The sequence below is a fragment of the Lagenorhynchus albirostris genome, chromosome 13, assembly GCF_949774975.1.
Source record: "Lagenorhynchus albirostris chromosome 13, mLagAlb1.1, whole genome shotgun sequence".
NCBI classification, from domain to species: domain Eukaryota; kingdom Metazoa; phylum Chordata; class Mammalia; order Artiodactyla; family Delphinidae; genus Lagenorhynchus; species Lagenorhynchus albirostris.
This window is the reverse complement of record NC_083107.1, coordinates 4397926-4415238: the sequence shown is the minus strand read 5'-3', so window position 1 is coordinate 4415238 and position 17313 is coordinate 4397926. Positions and strand designations below refer to the sequence as shown.

At 40.3% G+C, this 17313-nt stretch overlaps 1 protein-coding gene across 1 annotated transcript in view; it reads left to right on the top strand.

Moving 5' to 3' along the window:
- Positions 1-69: 69 nt before the first annotated feature.
- TMEM182 (transmembrane protein 182) overlaps positions 70-17313 on the top strand; it is a 69509-nt gene continuing 52265 nt past the window's right edge. Inside the window, exon 1 of the mRNA XM_060169298.1 lies at positions 70-169. The gene's annotated coding sequence lies outside the window, so the exon portion shown is untranslated. The remainder of the gene's footprint in view (positions 170-17313) is intronic.

The following is a 17313-nucleotide window of genomic DNA, read 5'->3' as shown; positions in this document are numbered from 1 at the left end:
CTTCTTAAGCAGACGCGGCGGGGGGAGTCTGCACGGGTTCCCGCTGGTTCGCGTCCCGCCCGGGGAGTGGACGTGTGTGCACGACGCGCTGGTTTTATGACGGTGATAATGAAGCTCTGCGTATCCTGGGGATAAAGAGCCCGCCGCCCATGCTATTGGAGGGCTGGAGGTAATTGAGATAATGAGCTTCACCTGAGGAGTGGTAGGGGTGGGCCTAGGTGGTAGCGCCGGCTTTGGTGGGAAGATGCGCAGACCGAGGGCCCTAGTTGGCTGTGACTGACCTGGAGAAAGTTCCTTTGGCCCCTCCCGGTTTCGGTTTGCCCCCTTGAAACACAGGAGGACATAGTGTGGACCAGCCTCCTGGAGTTGTGAGGATTCTGCAAAAGCCGCGAGCGCTTTCTCTGGGGCCCGCGACGGGAACTCACATCTGGAACATTCGCTGTCCTTTAGGCAAGTTGGAGCCGCTGTCCTTTAGGCAAGTTGAGGTTTTCCATCGCAAGAGGGCAGGGCTTCCACCAGGGGCGTAACAAAGGTGCTACTGAGAGGAGAGGAGGCCGTCATATGGACGTTTGGGCCTCCAGGTGCTACCAACCCGTTAGGAAGCAAAAGGGGTACCTCTCCTGGCTGGAGTGATGGAGCCTGGTTAGCAAGGAGAAATTGGGTGATGTACAGTGGAGGGAGGAAGGACTTTATGTGGAAAATTCCAGAAACATAGAAACAAAAGAAGGTAGAACTCTGGAAAATCAGTTCCTGAACTCGCGAAGGAAGAGTTTCATCCTTACATGGAGTAAAGACCCCTGACCAGCTTATGTTTAGGCTGAGGGCAAGTGAAGGAAGAAGTAAGTAGGAAAAAAAAAAGAAAAATCAAAGAAAAAAAATCTCAGTTTTGGAATCAGTGTCTCTTGTTATTCCTATAATAGCTGTTTCCAGGAATAAGTTGATTAAGGGACACTTAGTTTCAAGCTTCATTTATAGATATGAAATTTTATATGTTAATTGTCATGCTGTTGTCAATTTGAATTAGGTCATTAACATTACTACTGTTTCTGAAATCTCTAGAAAAGTTTTCTCCTTTAGATAAAGAACCTTGGCCAAAAAAAAAAAAAAAAAAAGAAATAGGTAGCAAAAGAAGGAAGCCATAGATATCAGCTAGGACCTTGGGCCCGGGCCCAGTACAGAAGTGAGGACTTGTAGAAGCTTTGCATATTTTCTCTCTGTTATACATGTGGTTGTTCGCGTATGCTAATCTTCTTCTGTCTTCTTCCAAGTGTAATTTTACATACAAGCAGTTGGAGCCTAACTTTACAATTTAGTCTTTAGGTAACAGAAAATGTAGTAAGACTGACTGAATTTGAGGAGTAATTGAGTAATGTATAGAGCCAGAATGGGTGCAACGACCGTTGAGACTTTTTTTCTTGTGTTAGGTGGAAAAATAGAGTTGTTTTATGAAAATTGAAATGTGAACAGAAGGATGCTTTTGGAAGCTGAGTACCGAAGAATGGACCGTGCCCGTTTTCAGTTTATTGCTCTTAGCTCCAGATACACGCCTTATTGCCCTGCTGTGTGACCCTGGAGCTGGACCCTGTAAACATGTCTCCTTTGCTAGGTGGCATGATGTTAAACTCTGGCAATAGACCGTGCTGAGGGACACTGCATGGGGAAGGAGCTTCTCTTCCAGACTAGTGTGCTGTGTGTGGTAGCCATGAGAATGTGAGACACTTAGTGTTCCTTAGCCCCCAGCAAGGTTCAGTGGCACCCATACAGGCGGCAAGTCAGTGGGCATCCCAGCTGCTTTCCAGGGGAACCTCCCAGGTGCCCCAGCAAGTAACTTCCTGGCCATTTCCATAGGCACCCCTCTGGTGGCTTCCCAGTGAGTTTCATCAGTTTCCCAGCTGAATGCAGTAGGCAAGCACAAGATATAAAAGACATCTGTATTTGACAGAAAGATATAAAATTGTCCCTATTCATAAACCACATGGTCATCTATGTAGAAAACACTAAGGAATCTACGAAAAAATGTACTAGAACTAGATCCCAATGGAGTTAAACTAGATAACAGAAAAATAGCTGAAACACTCAGAAATATCTGGAGATTAACAACACAGTTCTAAATAACGCATAGTCAAAGATACACTCTTAAGATAAATTTAAAAAAATATTTTCAACCAAATGAAAGTGAAAATACAACTTATCAAACTTGGCAGATGCAACAAATGTGGCACTTGGAAATTTATAGCGTTGAATGTATATGTTAGAAAAAAGATCTAAAATCAATAATCCAGGATTCCACTGTAGGAAACTAGAAGGAGAGCAATTTTACTTTCTTTGTTTAGAACCAACTTTCTGATCTATATCACATTCCTTCTTCCTGAAGAACTTCTTTTAACATTTCTTATCTTATGTGCTGGCAATGAATTCCCCCTGTTTTTATTGTATGACTAGGCTTGTTTTTTCCTTTACTTTTAAAGGGTATAGAATTCTAGAGTGAGATGTGGGTTTTTTCTTCATTCAGTCCTTAAAAGATTTCACTCTATTGTTTTCATCCTTGTATATTATCTGATGATACGTCTGCTGTGTTCTTCTGTAGGTAATTTGCTTTTTCCCTCTGGCTGCCTCTAAGATTTTATCTTTTTCTTTGATATTCAGCAGTTTGAATATGATAGGCCTACTTGTGTGCTTTTTCTATTTTGGTATTAATCCTGCTTTATACTGTCTGAGTTTCTTTGATCTGTTATTTGCTGTGTTTCTCATTTAGGAACATTTACAGCCATATTTCTTCAGATATTTCTCTGCCCCATTTTCTGCCTTGTACTTCCGGGACTCCAGTGATGCAGTAGCATGACCTAATGCTATTACCCATTAGACCTTGAATGATGTGTTCTGTTTAGTTTTTTCTTTCACTCTTTTTTTCTTTTCATATTTCAGCTGGGATAATTTCTATTGATCTGTCTTCAAGTTCACTGATTCTTCCCTTGTCTGTGTTTAGTCTGCTGATGAAATTGTCAAAGACAATCACCATCTCTGTTATTGTGTTTTGATATCTAGAATTTGCATTTGATTTTTTCTTACAGTTTACATCTCTGCTGAAGATGCCTATCTGGTCTTAAATATTGTCTACCTTTCCCAGCATAATCTTTAACATATTTATCATAATTATTTTAATTTCATTGTGTGATAATTTCAACATCTGTGTCATATCTGGGTTTGGTTATGACAATTGCTTTGTCTCTTCAGACTGTGTTTTTTCTTTCTTTTTTTTTTAAACAACATTACGGAGATATAATTCACATACTACACAATCAACCTATTTAACGTGTAATTCAATAACTTAAAATATTTACAGAATTGTGCAACCATCACAAAAATCAAATTTCAAATATCTTAATCACTCCAAAAAGAAAACCTGCACATCTTAAGCATAACCCTCCAAACCCCCAGCCCTCCAAAGCTTAGGTAACCACTAATGTACTTTCTGACTCTATATTTGCTTATTCTGGATATTTCAGAATGCATGGAAGTATATAATATGTGTTCCTTTGTGACTTTTTTTCTCTTAGTGTAATGACTTCATAGTTCATCCATATGGTAGCATGGATGCTAAATAACATTCATTGTATGGTTATACCACATATTATTTATTCCTTCGTTAGATGGACGTTTGGGTTGTTTCCAATTTTTGGATATTATGAATAATGCTGCTATGAACATTTGTGTACAAGTGTTTGTGGAGATATGTGTTTTCATTTCTCTCACAGTGGAGCTTCTAGGTCATTCGGTAACTTTACGTTTAAACATGGAGGAACTGTCAAACTGTTTTCTACCGGCAATATATGAGTGTTCTAATTTCTCGACATCCTCGTCAACACTTGTTATCTAATGATTGTGGATTTACATTTCCCTGATGGGCGATAATATTGAGCATCTTTTCATGTGCTTATGGGTCATTTGCATATCTTCTTTGAAGAAATGTCTGTTCACTTTGCCCATTTCTAAACTGGTTGTTTGTCTTTTTATTATTGAGTTGTAAGAGTTCTTTATATATTCTAGATATGAGTCCTTTATTAGATATATATACTTTGCAAATATTTCTTCCAGTCTGAGGGTTATTTTTGCACCTACTTGATAGTGTCCATTAATGAACAAAAGTTTATTTTGATAATGTCCAGTTTATCTAATTTTTGTATTGCTTGTGCTTTTGCTGTGACATATAAGAAATCATTGCCTAATTAATGGTCATGAATATTTATACCCGTGTTTTCTACTAAGAGTTATATGGTTTTAGCTCTTACATTTAGGCCTGTAGTCTATTGTGAATTACTATTTTTTGTAAATTTTGCGAGATAAGGAGGGAGTGGGCCATGGCTAAAATGTCAAGGACTCTTGCTGTTCTTGTCAAAATTTAAGTAGATTTTTTTGAATAAATATTTCTTCATTTGCTCTTTGCTTTTAGGACAACTTTCTTAGACTTTAAATGGTGAGATGTTTTAAATAGATTTCACGAGTTATACTAGTTTCACTGGGGAATGGATCCGTGGAACTGCCCTGACTGTCATTCTGGAAGTAGAACTCAGACTGGTTTTTCTTGCTTTTCACGTTCCTATAATATTTTGTTGAAAGCTTGGCATGTTGTATAGGACAGTAATAGTGAAATTATACTATTACATATATATACACACACTTTACCTCCTGCCAGTCCTTCAGTGTGAGGGTGTGTGTTAATCTGGTCGAGAGTGGTCTGAGACTGTAGTTTGTTGTTGCCGTGGTTGCCCTGCAGACACCATACTCTTGACCTTTCTCTAGTGCAGTGTTTCTCAACTACGGTGATTTTGCCTCCTGGGGACATTTGGTGCTGCCTGCGACATCTTTGAATTTGGGGTGTGCTACTGGCGTCTAGTGAATAGAGACTAGAGATACTGATGAATAGCCTACAACTCATAGGGCAGCACCCCACCCTCCACAATAGAATTATCCAGTACCTAATGCCTGCAGTGCCAAATTTCTGTTATAGTTCTAGGTGTATTCCACTGTTTTTTGTACTTGACCCATGTTGGCATGTTGGTGGCCGACAGGGGAGGGGAGCATTCTCCGATAACTGTGTCTCAGCCAGGCTCTGTCTTAGACGGGCCCTGTGAACCTGAGTCTTGGGGGTGCAGCCTTCACAAATGCTCCCATCCCTCTTTCAGCTGTAGTGCTGGGCCTGGCATCACATATGCCAGCTCCTCTCTTAGGGACAGAGGTTTTTTTTTTGGTTGTTTTCTTTTTAGTAGACTTTATTATTTAGAACAGTTTTAGGTTCACAGAAAAATTGAGCATGAAATAGAGAGTTCCCATATATCCTCTGTATCCACACACACAAACCCAGCCTCCCTGATTATCAGCGTCCTGCACCACAGTGGTATGTTTCTTAGAGTCAGTGAACCTACACTGACTGGTAGTTATATGCCCCAGAGTCCATCGTTTGCTTAAGGGTTCACTCGCGGTGTTACATATTCTGTGGGTTTGGACAAATGTATCAGGATCTGTATCCACCATTATGGATTCATACAGAGTAGTTTCTGTACAATTCTGTATGCTCTGTGCATAGTCCTGCTTCTCTCTCAGGGGGAGAAAGTTCCTCCTTCCTCCCTTCTTTCCTTCCTTTCTTTCTCTCTCTATCCCTTTCTTTCTTGTTTTATTAACCTCTTGTCTCACTTAGCTACAGAGGGTTTCCACCAGTGCCCTAATGTGACAATTTTGTTGCTCTTCCCCATGCAGATTAAGGCTTTTGTTCCATAGGGGAGAGAGGTCAGTGGTTTGGCAGTGCCTGCTTTTCTGCTCTCCCAGCCAATACCGAGATGGGAAAGGATCTCAAGGATTGTTGAGAAAAAGTAAGCTGATCAAATCCTCCTTTATTGGGACCTGCAGGGTCTTCATGCTGACCACACTTGGCCTGTATTGATTCATTAGACCTTTTTTTTTTTAAATAGATCTTTATTGGAGTACAACTGCTTCACAATACCGTGTTAGTTTCTGTTGTACAACAAAGTGAATCAGCTATATGCATACACATATCCCCTCCCTCTTGAGCCTCCCTCCCACCCTCCCTATCCCACCCCTCTAGGTGGTCACAAAGCACAGAGCCGATCTCCCTGTGCTATGCAGCTGCTTCCCACCAGCCAACTATTGTACATACGGCAGTGTATATATGTCGATGCTACTGTCACTTTGCCCCAGCTTCACCTTCCCACCCCATGTCCTCAAGTCCATTCTCTGTGTCTGCCTCTATATTCCTGCCCTGCAACTAGGTTCATCAGTACCTTTTTTTTTTTTTAGATTCCATTTATATGCGTTAGCATATGGTATTTGTTTTTCTCTTTCTGACTTACTTCACTCTGTATGACAGACTCTAGGTCCATCCACCTCACTACAAATAACTCAATTTCGTTTCTTTTTATGGCTGAGTAATATTCCAAAATGGGACTTACTTACTCTTAAAAGCCTTTGCAGAGCAAAGGAAACCATAAACAAGACAAAAAGACAACCCTCAGAATGGGAGAAAATATTTGCAAATGAAACAACAGACAAAGGATTAATCTCCAAAATATACAAACAGCTCATGGAGCTCAATATCAAAAAAACAAGCAATCCAGTTAAAAAATGGGTGGAAGACCTAAATAGACATTTCACCAAGGAAGACAGACAGATGGCCAAGAGGCACATGAGAAGATGCTCAACATCACTAATTATTAGAGAAATGCAAATCATTAGAACTTTTTAGCTGAATATTCTTAGGAACTTACATGCTTGCCATTCTGCATTTCCCCAAAGCTTGGGTCCCTTTTCTTCCCACAGAAGAAAGACAAGTTTTCCTCAGAAACACAAGTTGTTTGATTGTTTACCTGAGACCTTGATTCTCCCATGGGTTCAAGAAAAGTCATGCATTTGAAGTTAGTCTCACCTTTTACTTGCGGAGAAGGTGGCAGAATGCTCTTCCCAGTTCTCTATAAACTCCAGGATGGAAATGGAAGCCTTATTGCTTTTTCCACATTGTAGTATTTCTTTGACAACTGATGCTGAACTGAGATCTGCCTAGAGCATCTAACTCTTGACTTTATCTCCGTGTTCTGGGGTGACACGTTAAGGCCTCACCCTTACAACCTCATTTAACCGGAATTACCTCCTCATGGGTCCTGATTCATATGTAGTCACAGTGGTGGTCAGGGATTCAACAGATGAATTTGGGGACGAGTAACAAATCAGTCCGCAATAACGCACTCTGCCATAGAGAGATTCAGAGTTGCCTTGATTTTCTCGATGATGAAACGGGGGAAACCACAGCACTTATCACAGTGGGTTATTGTGGAGGGTAAATGGCCTAATAAGCCCAAAGCTCTTAGACTAATGCTCAGGACAAAGTGAGTGCTGGGTGTTATTATTTTGTCGCTGTTGTCTTTTTTATTATTTAGCTTTTGTGCTATTTGAGTATGCTGATAAGTCCTCCCTTAACCCCTTACCACACGTGTAATTAAATTAAATAGAACTTAAGGGACTTGGCTGAGCGGGACATGAAGGGAAGTCTGTAGCACCTGCAGCGATCAGACCCTCTGCCTGCATTCTGACTGTAATTTCACACCAATGCAACACCAGCTACTTTCCCCCGACGAGACCCTCAGGGGGCACTAAGGTCACCCGGGTGTGTCTCTCCCTGCCTCCCACACTCTCTCATGAATTGGATTGTCTTTCCTTTGGGGTCGACCTGTGCTGGCTCACAGACCTGGGGCTCATTTGAGCTTTTCACAAATCCCTTCTTGGAAAAGTCTTAGGAATGGAAATGTAAAAGTCCATCTTCATCTTTACAAATAAAGAAAGACCCAGTGGCAAAGGTATTTAAGGGGAAGGCAACATCCCCAGAGCCAAGGATAAATAAAAGTGTCTTTCTCTAGATTAAGACTCAAGTCATGTGTGCAAGATTCATGCAAAGCACTTTGACAACCAGGAGACCAGAGAGGGGAACCTTTTCATTCACAGGCTTCTGGTATATGGAATATACGTGTACCCTCAGAAAGAAATACAACGAGACAAAGGGATGAGTAAATTAAATCAAAATTATAATCGTTAAATGTGTATTTGTTTATATAATACATTCCTATGGTTACATAATTTTCATTTCTATTTTCATGTATCAGAAAATTTCCCCTTTGTCCTCAGTTTTGTTTCTGAAATGTTTTTTTGTGTGTTGATTGCAATTGAAGGCAGGTTTTTAAAAAAATAAGTTCCAAGTTTTTTGTGCCTTTCAAGAGTTAATGCACTTAAGTGCACTAAGAGTTCTTTATGGGAATTGAACTTGGAGCTAGGCGTCGGACACTTTTACAAAGTGAAAGATATTTTTGTAATAGAACTCCCTTTGTTTGAGTTACTTGTGTAAGTAGCTCTTAATTTGGTGGAGTGTAAATTGCCCACATTAATGAAGTGAATGAGCCTGTGGATCCTGATACAGTTGTGTTCAGCATAAGCTATTTATCAGGGCCTTGGTGCTTTGATGGCATCATCTTAGTTAAGGCTGTTCAGCATCATATCCTGTGAAAATAGGAAATCCTTGCACTACAGTATTTGTGTGATATAAAAATCCCAATAGCAAATCCTTGCTCTGCAATATTTGCATTATATAAAAATCCCAGTGGACCATAGTGTACCATGGAATGCAATTTTTTACTGTGGCCAGCAGATGGCAATGTTCAACCCAATTTAATTCAACTCAGTAAGAGTGCTACCTGGTCAGCTAAGTTTTTACTGAGCACGTACATAAAGCATTGTGCTACGTGTTAGGGATGTAGCAGTAAACAAAAACAACCTCTTATCACCCCCATAGAGTTTATATGTTGTTCCTGTACTCTGTGTAAGATGAGAAGGCTTGTGAAAATAATCTCTTAAAATTCCAGATTGTGGTCCTATTGTCATATTGTTGGATGGGGGAGGTAGCAGGGAGGGTGACACACAAGAACCCAGAACCGTAACACAGAACAGATTTACAAAGGTCATTAGAGTCACAGAGACATATAGTAATGGTTCATGGGCAGGAAAAATCTGTTTCAATCGTGATCAAAGGGAAAACAATTAATTTTAGGGTCATCATTTAGTCTATTGTCTTGTGTCTAGGACTGTGGGGCCACAATCCCTTATATGTAACCTTGAGGGCCTTATATGTAACCTTATACGTAACCTTGAGGGCCAGGTGTATTTAGAACTCAGAATTTTGAGGATTTTGAAAAAGTAGCAACATGCATATACCGTACATTACTTAACACCCCCCGTGGAACCTGGCGAGCCCTGTAATCAAACACATTCATGCTTGTGAAGTCAAGTATGTAAGAATTCACACGATAGCTTATGTGCACCCTCATGCCAATCAGGTTTGCTTTGCCAAAGCTTTTGGTTTTCAGAAATTTTGGATGTTGGAATGGCAGATAAGTATTGTGGTTCTGCAATATATTATTCCAAGACAAAAAAGAATCTACCCGAAAATCTCCAAAAAACCACTCCAGTTTTCTGAAAGTTTGATTTGTATATTTGTTTACACATTTTTTCAGTACTTTTGGATGGTGAGCCATTCTTGCATTTGTTTTAAACTAAAGTGAACCAGAATTAATTTTTTGGGGGAATGTTTAGATAGTTTCATTAGATATTTTGAGATAATTAAGACTATTACAATATCAGGATTAGAAATTATTTTGCTCCTTGTCACTCACAAATTAAGCATGGCTTGGGATTTCTGCTAAGTTTTAGTGTATTTATTGATTAAAAAACACAGTTAACTAAATAAAAAGACATTTAATCAATATAGGCAAAGCCTTCCATTGTCTATGGTCATCTAGCCTTTGGTTGTCAAGTTTTATTTAATCTGTTAAAAAAAAATTTACCACACCGCCTTGGAATGCTATTGATCTTTGTATCCTCAAGATTTTAAAAGGTTGACTATAAATTTTTTAGATTGAAAAATTAAAAACATTTTTGCCATAATTTCTCTCAATGACAAGAGACTCTAAAGGGGATGCTATTTCCAGGAAGTCGGGAGGATTGCCAAGTGAAATTATGACAGTAGAAATAATCAGAATGATGGGAAAAAAGGCAGGGATGAACAGAGAATTCAAGGATCTTTCAGAATGGAAAAACGCAACTGATACATGGTGACTTCTCATACCTGATTTCACAAAGTGTCTATGTTTGTTTGCTTCACTGTTTAGTCTTTATGTTGTTCTCAGAAGTATTTGAAGCTGCTTACATAAACACATACAAAATAATAGGTTAAAAATATGTGTGTGAGAGAGAGAAAGTCAGGGGCACACAGAAAGGAAACTAAGGAAGTCAGGGTAGGGGAGGGAAGCAGGAAGCTGGGACATCACCTTTTGCACATTTGCCCCCGAGCTTTCCAGGTACCAAAATGAAGAAAAGTACTCTCAGTGCCATGAGAATTAAGCTCGTTGAGGATAGAGAGCACATTTTATTCACTGTCACGGTTCTAGGACACAGCACCCTGTCTTAGAACAGGCAAGTGATATGCATTTGTCAAATGAATCAAGTATAGTGTCTCTAAGATGAAAAATAACAGTAGTGCTCTGTGGAAACACAACATTTTTTTAGCATCCAGAAATTTCCTCCAGGTCTTCATAATGGGACACTGTAGATGTTGGGACCAGTGTCCCCAGTAACATCTTGAAGGATAATGGGGCAGATTGTCCATGGGACATTTGTTCGTTCATTACTAATTTATTCATTGAACAAAATTTCTTGACCCAGTTTTTTTCAAGACACAGGAATTGACAACTGTCTAGAAGGGCAGGAGTGTAGTTAAATATATGGGAAAGTGGTATAGGGTATATAATACAGTCTCCTTGGAGAGTGCTGATGGTAACTCAACACTTAGAAGAACATATTGCACACCGCAGCATAATGGTGAATGTTTGTGGAATGGATTAATGAAGAGTTCATCAGCCAGGAGGAAGAGAAGGGACTTCTCATCTGAGGGGAGCAGAATGGGCAGAGATTTGGGGAACTGCTGGTGACCTAGGAGGGAGGATGGTGTGTATGGGTGAGAGGAGGGCTGGGAGCCCTTGGTGAGAAGTTAGCCTGTGGGAATAAACCTGAGTCAGATCTGGGATGCTAGCATAGGGAGTTTTAGTTTCTTTTCTTCTTAAAAATATATTTTTTCATCAAGAATGATCCCCAGCTAAAGGCAGGATAGAAGAGAAGCCTAATGTGTGACGCACCAGCTCCTCTGATGCAGGTCCTCTTACTTGATACCCCCAATCATCTTCCGAAGCGTTGTTCCCATTTTCCGTATTAAAAAAACTCAGAGAAACCTGTCCTAAATACCTCCCTGTTCATTCATTAAGACAACACTCAGTGAATGCTAACCACGTGCCAGCCCCACCTCCCGCCTAGGCAACCCTGGGCAGGGGCGTATGTCACTGCGCTTCGGTCTCCTGGCTTGTACACTGGGAGTCGTGAGAATGAACAGGTTAACAGACATAATGTCTCAGAAGAGTGCCATCCTTAGGGACGGTGGGAGGGAGGGAGACGCAAGAGGGAGGGGATATAGGGGTATATGTATATGTATAGCTGATTCACTTTGTTACAAAGCAGAAACCAACACCATTGTAAAGCAATTATACTCCAATAAAAAAAAAAAAACCCTCAGAGACTCAGAGTTGAACCGTTTGCCCAATATCAGTCATCTGTGAAAGGAAAGTCCGCCTCTTCTTAATTCAATGAAATACTCGTTCTGAAATACCAGTAACAAGGGAGAACGTGGGAATGAGAGCTGGTCCCTGCAGTTCCTGTTCTTGTCCCAGGTTCACCGGATCCTGGAGGGTCATTTCCTCGTCCTCAGTCAGCCACGTTGCCTTCTCATGGAGCCTCAGGGATCCAGAGGACAGACTGAAAGTTATAAACAAATTATTGTGAATTGCCTTTGGCAGTGGGACCCCATGCAGAGCTCTCTTTGCTTACCTCTGGCCTTCTAATGCAACCAGGAACATCTTTAACTCCTACCAAGAAGACCTTTAGATGCTGAAATTCCCACCCAAGACATGGATTATTTCATATTCTACCTACTGAAGACTTACTTGTACTCAAGGCATCTAATATGCTTGGGATGGTGTCTGCACACAGTAGATGCTCATGAGTATTAGTTATTATCATTCACCTCCATTTACATTTCTGACCATCAAGGTCTCCCACAGGATTGAACCTGAGACACCATGCTTATGCTTGTGCTCTTGCAGATTCACTGTGACAGTCATATCAGCGTAAAACAGATTCAGTATTCACTAAAGGAGTGGGCACGTACAGTAGCCATGGAGTTGTTCTATTATAGGATTACTGTGAGTTGAGGTTGGTGCTGAGGTATGTCTGTCTCCCCTCATCACCTGGTCTAGAAAAGAGGCTGAAAGGGAAAAGATCCAACGTCTGAATTTGTAAAGAGATCATGGACACAGCAGCTGTTTAACAATCACCCTGGAGTATAGACAGTTTTTTAAGCTGCCGAGAGAACTTGGGGAAGAGATACTGAATGATTGCTGGGAGCATTTTAGGAATCATGGTAAATTAGGAGTTTCCGATGGTAGACAAATGGTCCAGTTTTCTGAAGAAGAAAGATACTTTTTGACCCCTGGATAGTTCTATTTTATTTCTAAATAAGAGTCTACTATGGATTCTTTTTTTTTTTTTTACATCTTTATTGGAGTATAATTGCTTTACAATGGTGTGTTAGTTTCTGCTTTATAACAAAGTGAATCAGTTATACATATACATGTGTTCCCATATCTCTTCCCTCTTGCGTCTCCCTCCCTCCCACCCTCCCTATCCCACCCCTCTAGGTGGTCACAAAGCACCGGGCTGATCTCCCTGTGCTATGCGGCTGCTTGCCACTAGCTAGCTATTTTATGTTTGGTAGTGTATGTATGTCCATGCCACTCTCTCACTTTGTCCCAGCTTACCCTTCCCCCTCCCCATATGCTCAAGTCCATTCTCTAGTAGGTCTGTGTCTTTATTCCCATCCTACCCCTAGGTCCTTCATGACTTTTTTTTTCTTAGATTCCATATATATGTGTTAGCATACGGTATTTGTCTTTCTCTTTCTGACTTACTTCACTCTGTATGACAGACTCTAGGTCCATCCACCTCACTACAAATAACTCAATTTTGTTTCTTTTTATGGCTGAGTAATATTCCATTGTATATATGTGTCACATCTTCTTTATCCATTCATCCGATGATGGACACTTAGGTTGCTTCCATCTCCTGGCTATTGTAAATAGAGCTGCAATGAACATTTTGGTACGTGACTCTTTTTGAATTCTGGTTTTCTCAGGGTATATGCCCAGTAGTGGGATTGCTGGGTCATATGGTAGCTCTATTTGTAGTTTTTTAAGTAACCTCCATACTGTTCTCCATAGTGGCTGTACCAATTCACATTCCCACCAGCAGTGCAAGAGTGTTCCCTTTTCTCCACACCCTCTCCAGCATTTATTGTTTCTAGATTTTTTGATGATGGCCATTCTGACCAGTGTGAGATGATATCTCATTGTAGTTTTTTTGTTTTTTTTGTTTTTGCTTTTTTTTGCGGAACGCGGGCCTCTCACTGTTGTGGCCTCTCCCGTTGTGGAACACAGGCTTCGGACGCACAGGCTCAGCAGCTGTGGCTCACAGGCCCAGCCGCTCCGCGGCATGTGGGATCTTCCCAGACCAGGGCATGAACCTGTGTCCCCTGCATTGGCAGGCGGACTCTCAACCACTGCACCACCAGGGAAGCCCCTCATTGTAGTTTTGATTTGCATTTCTCTAATGATTAATGATGTTGAGCATTCTTTCATGTGTTTGTTGGCAATCTGTATATCTTCTTTGGAGAAATGTCTATTTAGGTCTTCTGCCCATTTTTGGATTGGGTTGTTTGTTTTTTTGTTATCGAGCTGCATGAGCTGCTTATAAATTTTGGAGATTAATCCTTTGTCAGTTGCTTCATTTACAAATATTTTCTCCCATTCTGAGGGTTGTCTTTTGGTCTTGTTTATGGTTTCTTTTGCTGTGCAAAAGCTTTGAAGTTTCATTAGGTCCCATTTGTTTATTTTTGTTTTTATTTCCATTTCTCTAGGAGGTGGGTCAAAAAGGATCTTGCTGTGATTTATGTCGTAGAGTGTTCTGCCTATGTTTTCCTCTAAGAGTTTGATAGTTTCTAGCTTTACATTTAGGTCTTTAATCCATTTTGAGCTTATTTTTGTGTATGGTGTTAGGGAGTGTTCTAATCTCATACTTTTACATGTACCTGTCCAGTTTTCCCAGCACCACTTATTGAAGAGGCTGTCCTTTCTCCACTGTACATTCCTGCCTCCTTTATCAAAGATAAGGTGACCATATGTATGTGGGTTTATCTCTGGGCTTTCTATCCTGTTCCATTGATCTATCTTTCTGTTTTTGTGCCAGTACCATACTGTCTTAGTTACTGTAGCTTTGTAGTATAGTCTGAAGTCAGGGATCCTGATTCCTCCACCTCCGTTTTTCATTCTCAAGATTGCTTTGGCTATTTGGGGTCTTTTGTGTTTCCATACAAATTGTGAAATTTTTTGTTCTAGTTCTGTGAAAAATGCCAGTGGTAGTTTGGTAGGGAGGTTATCTACAGAGGAAGCACAGACCCTGCTAAAATCCACTTCTCCAAGTTTCACAAACAGCAGGCCAGATCAGAGCCATTTCTTCTTGATGGATTACCAGTTGGCTAGCTCAGGAAGCTACGTATTTGTATCACAGCCAAGAGTCCTAATACAAATGGATTTTTCTTTTTATCTTAGTGCCCCTTGTGTGTCAAGCACTGTGAGAAGCACTGAGGATAACTGAGCTAAAGGAGTTCAGTTTGATGATGTCGGAAGTAGTCTACGGTATCTTTCTCAAATGGATGCCCACGAACGAATGGTTGGAAACAATTAGATTGGTTACATTAGTAGCTGCTTTGATAAATATACCTTTTGATAATGATGCTTATACCTTTGTGGATACACCAAAACATGGTGAAGAAATATTAGTTGATAGACCTCATCCAGAAAGACGATTTTTTGTTTGTGACCGAAACCAAAATTGAGATGAACTGTAGCAATAATAGATCCTGCACTCTTTCTACTTATTTTAAAAATCCAGTTGTTTGTGTGTGTGTTTGTGAATGTGTGTGTGTAAAAGATTTAGTATTAATGCATAGATTTTTACATGTCATTACAATATAAATAAATTAAATAAAACCTTCCTAAAAGGATTCCTCTTCCTCTGCAAACAACAGTATTGTCACCTACAGTAAAGCCGCAAAACCACAACCACAGTCGTCTTGGGGGTGTGTGTGGCTGAGCAGGAGGCTGTGACTGGGGCGGCCAGAAGCTTATTACAACCTTAGGTACCTCATTCTGAAGAATCTTTTTTTCTCACTAGCTCATGAACTCCTCAAGGTCAGGCCCTGCGTATCTGATAAAATGCCTGGACCCTCGCAAGTTCTCAGTAAGCACTTCTTGAAGATGCATTCCCCCCCCAACAAAAACCCCCTTAATTTGATCTTATATTGTATTAATTATAGAACAGCATCTTTGTTAGTTTCCTATTGCTGCTGTAACAGTGTAACAAATTAACACAAAGTCCGTGGCTTAAAAACAACTCAGATTTACTATCCTGCAGTTCCAGAGGTCAGAAATCCCCAAAGTCAAGGTGTTGGTAGGGCAACATTCCTTCCTGGAGGCTCTTGGAGAGAATCTGTTTTATTCCCTCTTCCATCCTCTAGACGCTGCCCACAATCCTTGGCGTGTGGTCTCTTTCCCACATTTTTAAACCAGCGACTCTCCAACCCTTTTTCTGGGGTCACATTTCTTTCTCTGAGTACTGTCAGGAAAGAGTCTCTGCTTTTCTTTTAAGGATTTATGTGATTAGATTGGGTCAACCTGTATAATCCAGAATATTGCTGTGTAAGGTAACACATTCACAGATTACGTGATTATATTTAGGATTAGGGTATGGACATCTTTGGGAACCCATTATTCTGCTCATCACAGCATCCAAATAAGAAAGGTGGTGATATTAACTTCGTTAGATTCTACCCGGAATATTTCGCTATGCCTCACCTCAATCAGGTACTTGCAGATTGTAGCAAAGAATCAGAACAGCAAGGAGATTGGGAGTTGTTCCAATCTAAGGGATGTTTAAAGGAATGGGATGTTTAGCTTAGAAAAATGAAGACCTATATTAAGGGGTGGAGTGGGGTTTGAGGGAGGCATGAAATGATTGCTTCTTCAAAATATCAGAAAGCTCTGTCATACGACAGAGTTTAAACGTGCTGTACAGCCTTGGGGGACAGAATACGATTAAGACTGGAACCTTTAGGGAAGGAGTTTGGGGCAGAAATTAAGGCAGAGCTATGGACATTATTGATGTCCTTAAATGAAACGGCTGAAAATGGCATGGCTTGTTGATCTGCAGAATCTTATAAAGGAGATTTGAGCACTAGATGAGGGATCAGCACAGATGTGCTCTCAAATTCCATTTAACCCTCACAGTCACTGATTCTATGACTTAGTGAAGTAAGTCAGAAAGAGAAAAACAAATATCGTATATTAACACATATATGTGGAATCTAGAAGTATGGTACAGATGAACGGGTTTGCAAGGCAGAAACAGAGACACAGATGTAGAGAACAAACGTATGGACACCAAGAGGGGAAAGTGTGTGGGGTGGTGGTGGTGGGATGAACTGGGAGAGATTGGGATGGACATACATACACTAATATGTATAAAATAGATAACTAATAAGAACCTGCTGTATAAAAAATGAAATAAAATTAAAAAAAAAGATTCTATGACTTAGAATTCCATTCCTGACTCTTGGGCACTTCTGATTGCATATAGCTGGAGCTGGTCAAGGCCCTACATCCTTACTAAGGAGTTGTCTTTTTGCCCGTGCTAATTTCATTATCTAAGGATCTATCCCATGTCAAACAGAAGTGGTGAAGGAAGTCGGTAGAGTTCAGATGCCTCTTGAGAAGATGCAGTGACCCGTGTTACAACTGGGATTATAAAAAACAATAGCTATAGAGACTGAAAGTTTTAAAATATTACACAAATACTTAAAAAAATGCTCTCGGGCATATTTAGACATAGAACAAAAACAAAGAAGTGAGCTATAGAGGATAGACATGAAGAAAGTATAGATTCATTGCTATTTGGTGACTTGTATGGGTATCAGGTAAGATCCATATTTTGAGGAGGTTGAATATTTAAAATGAAGGAAACAAAAAGTAGACCATATTCTTTCAT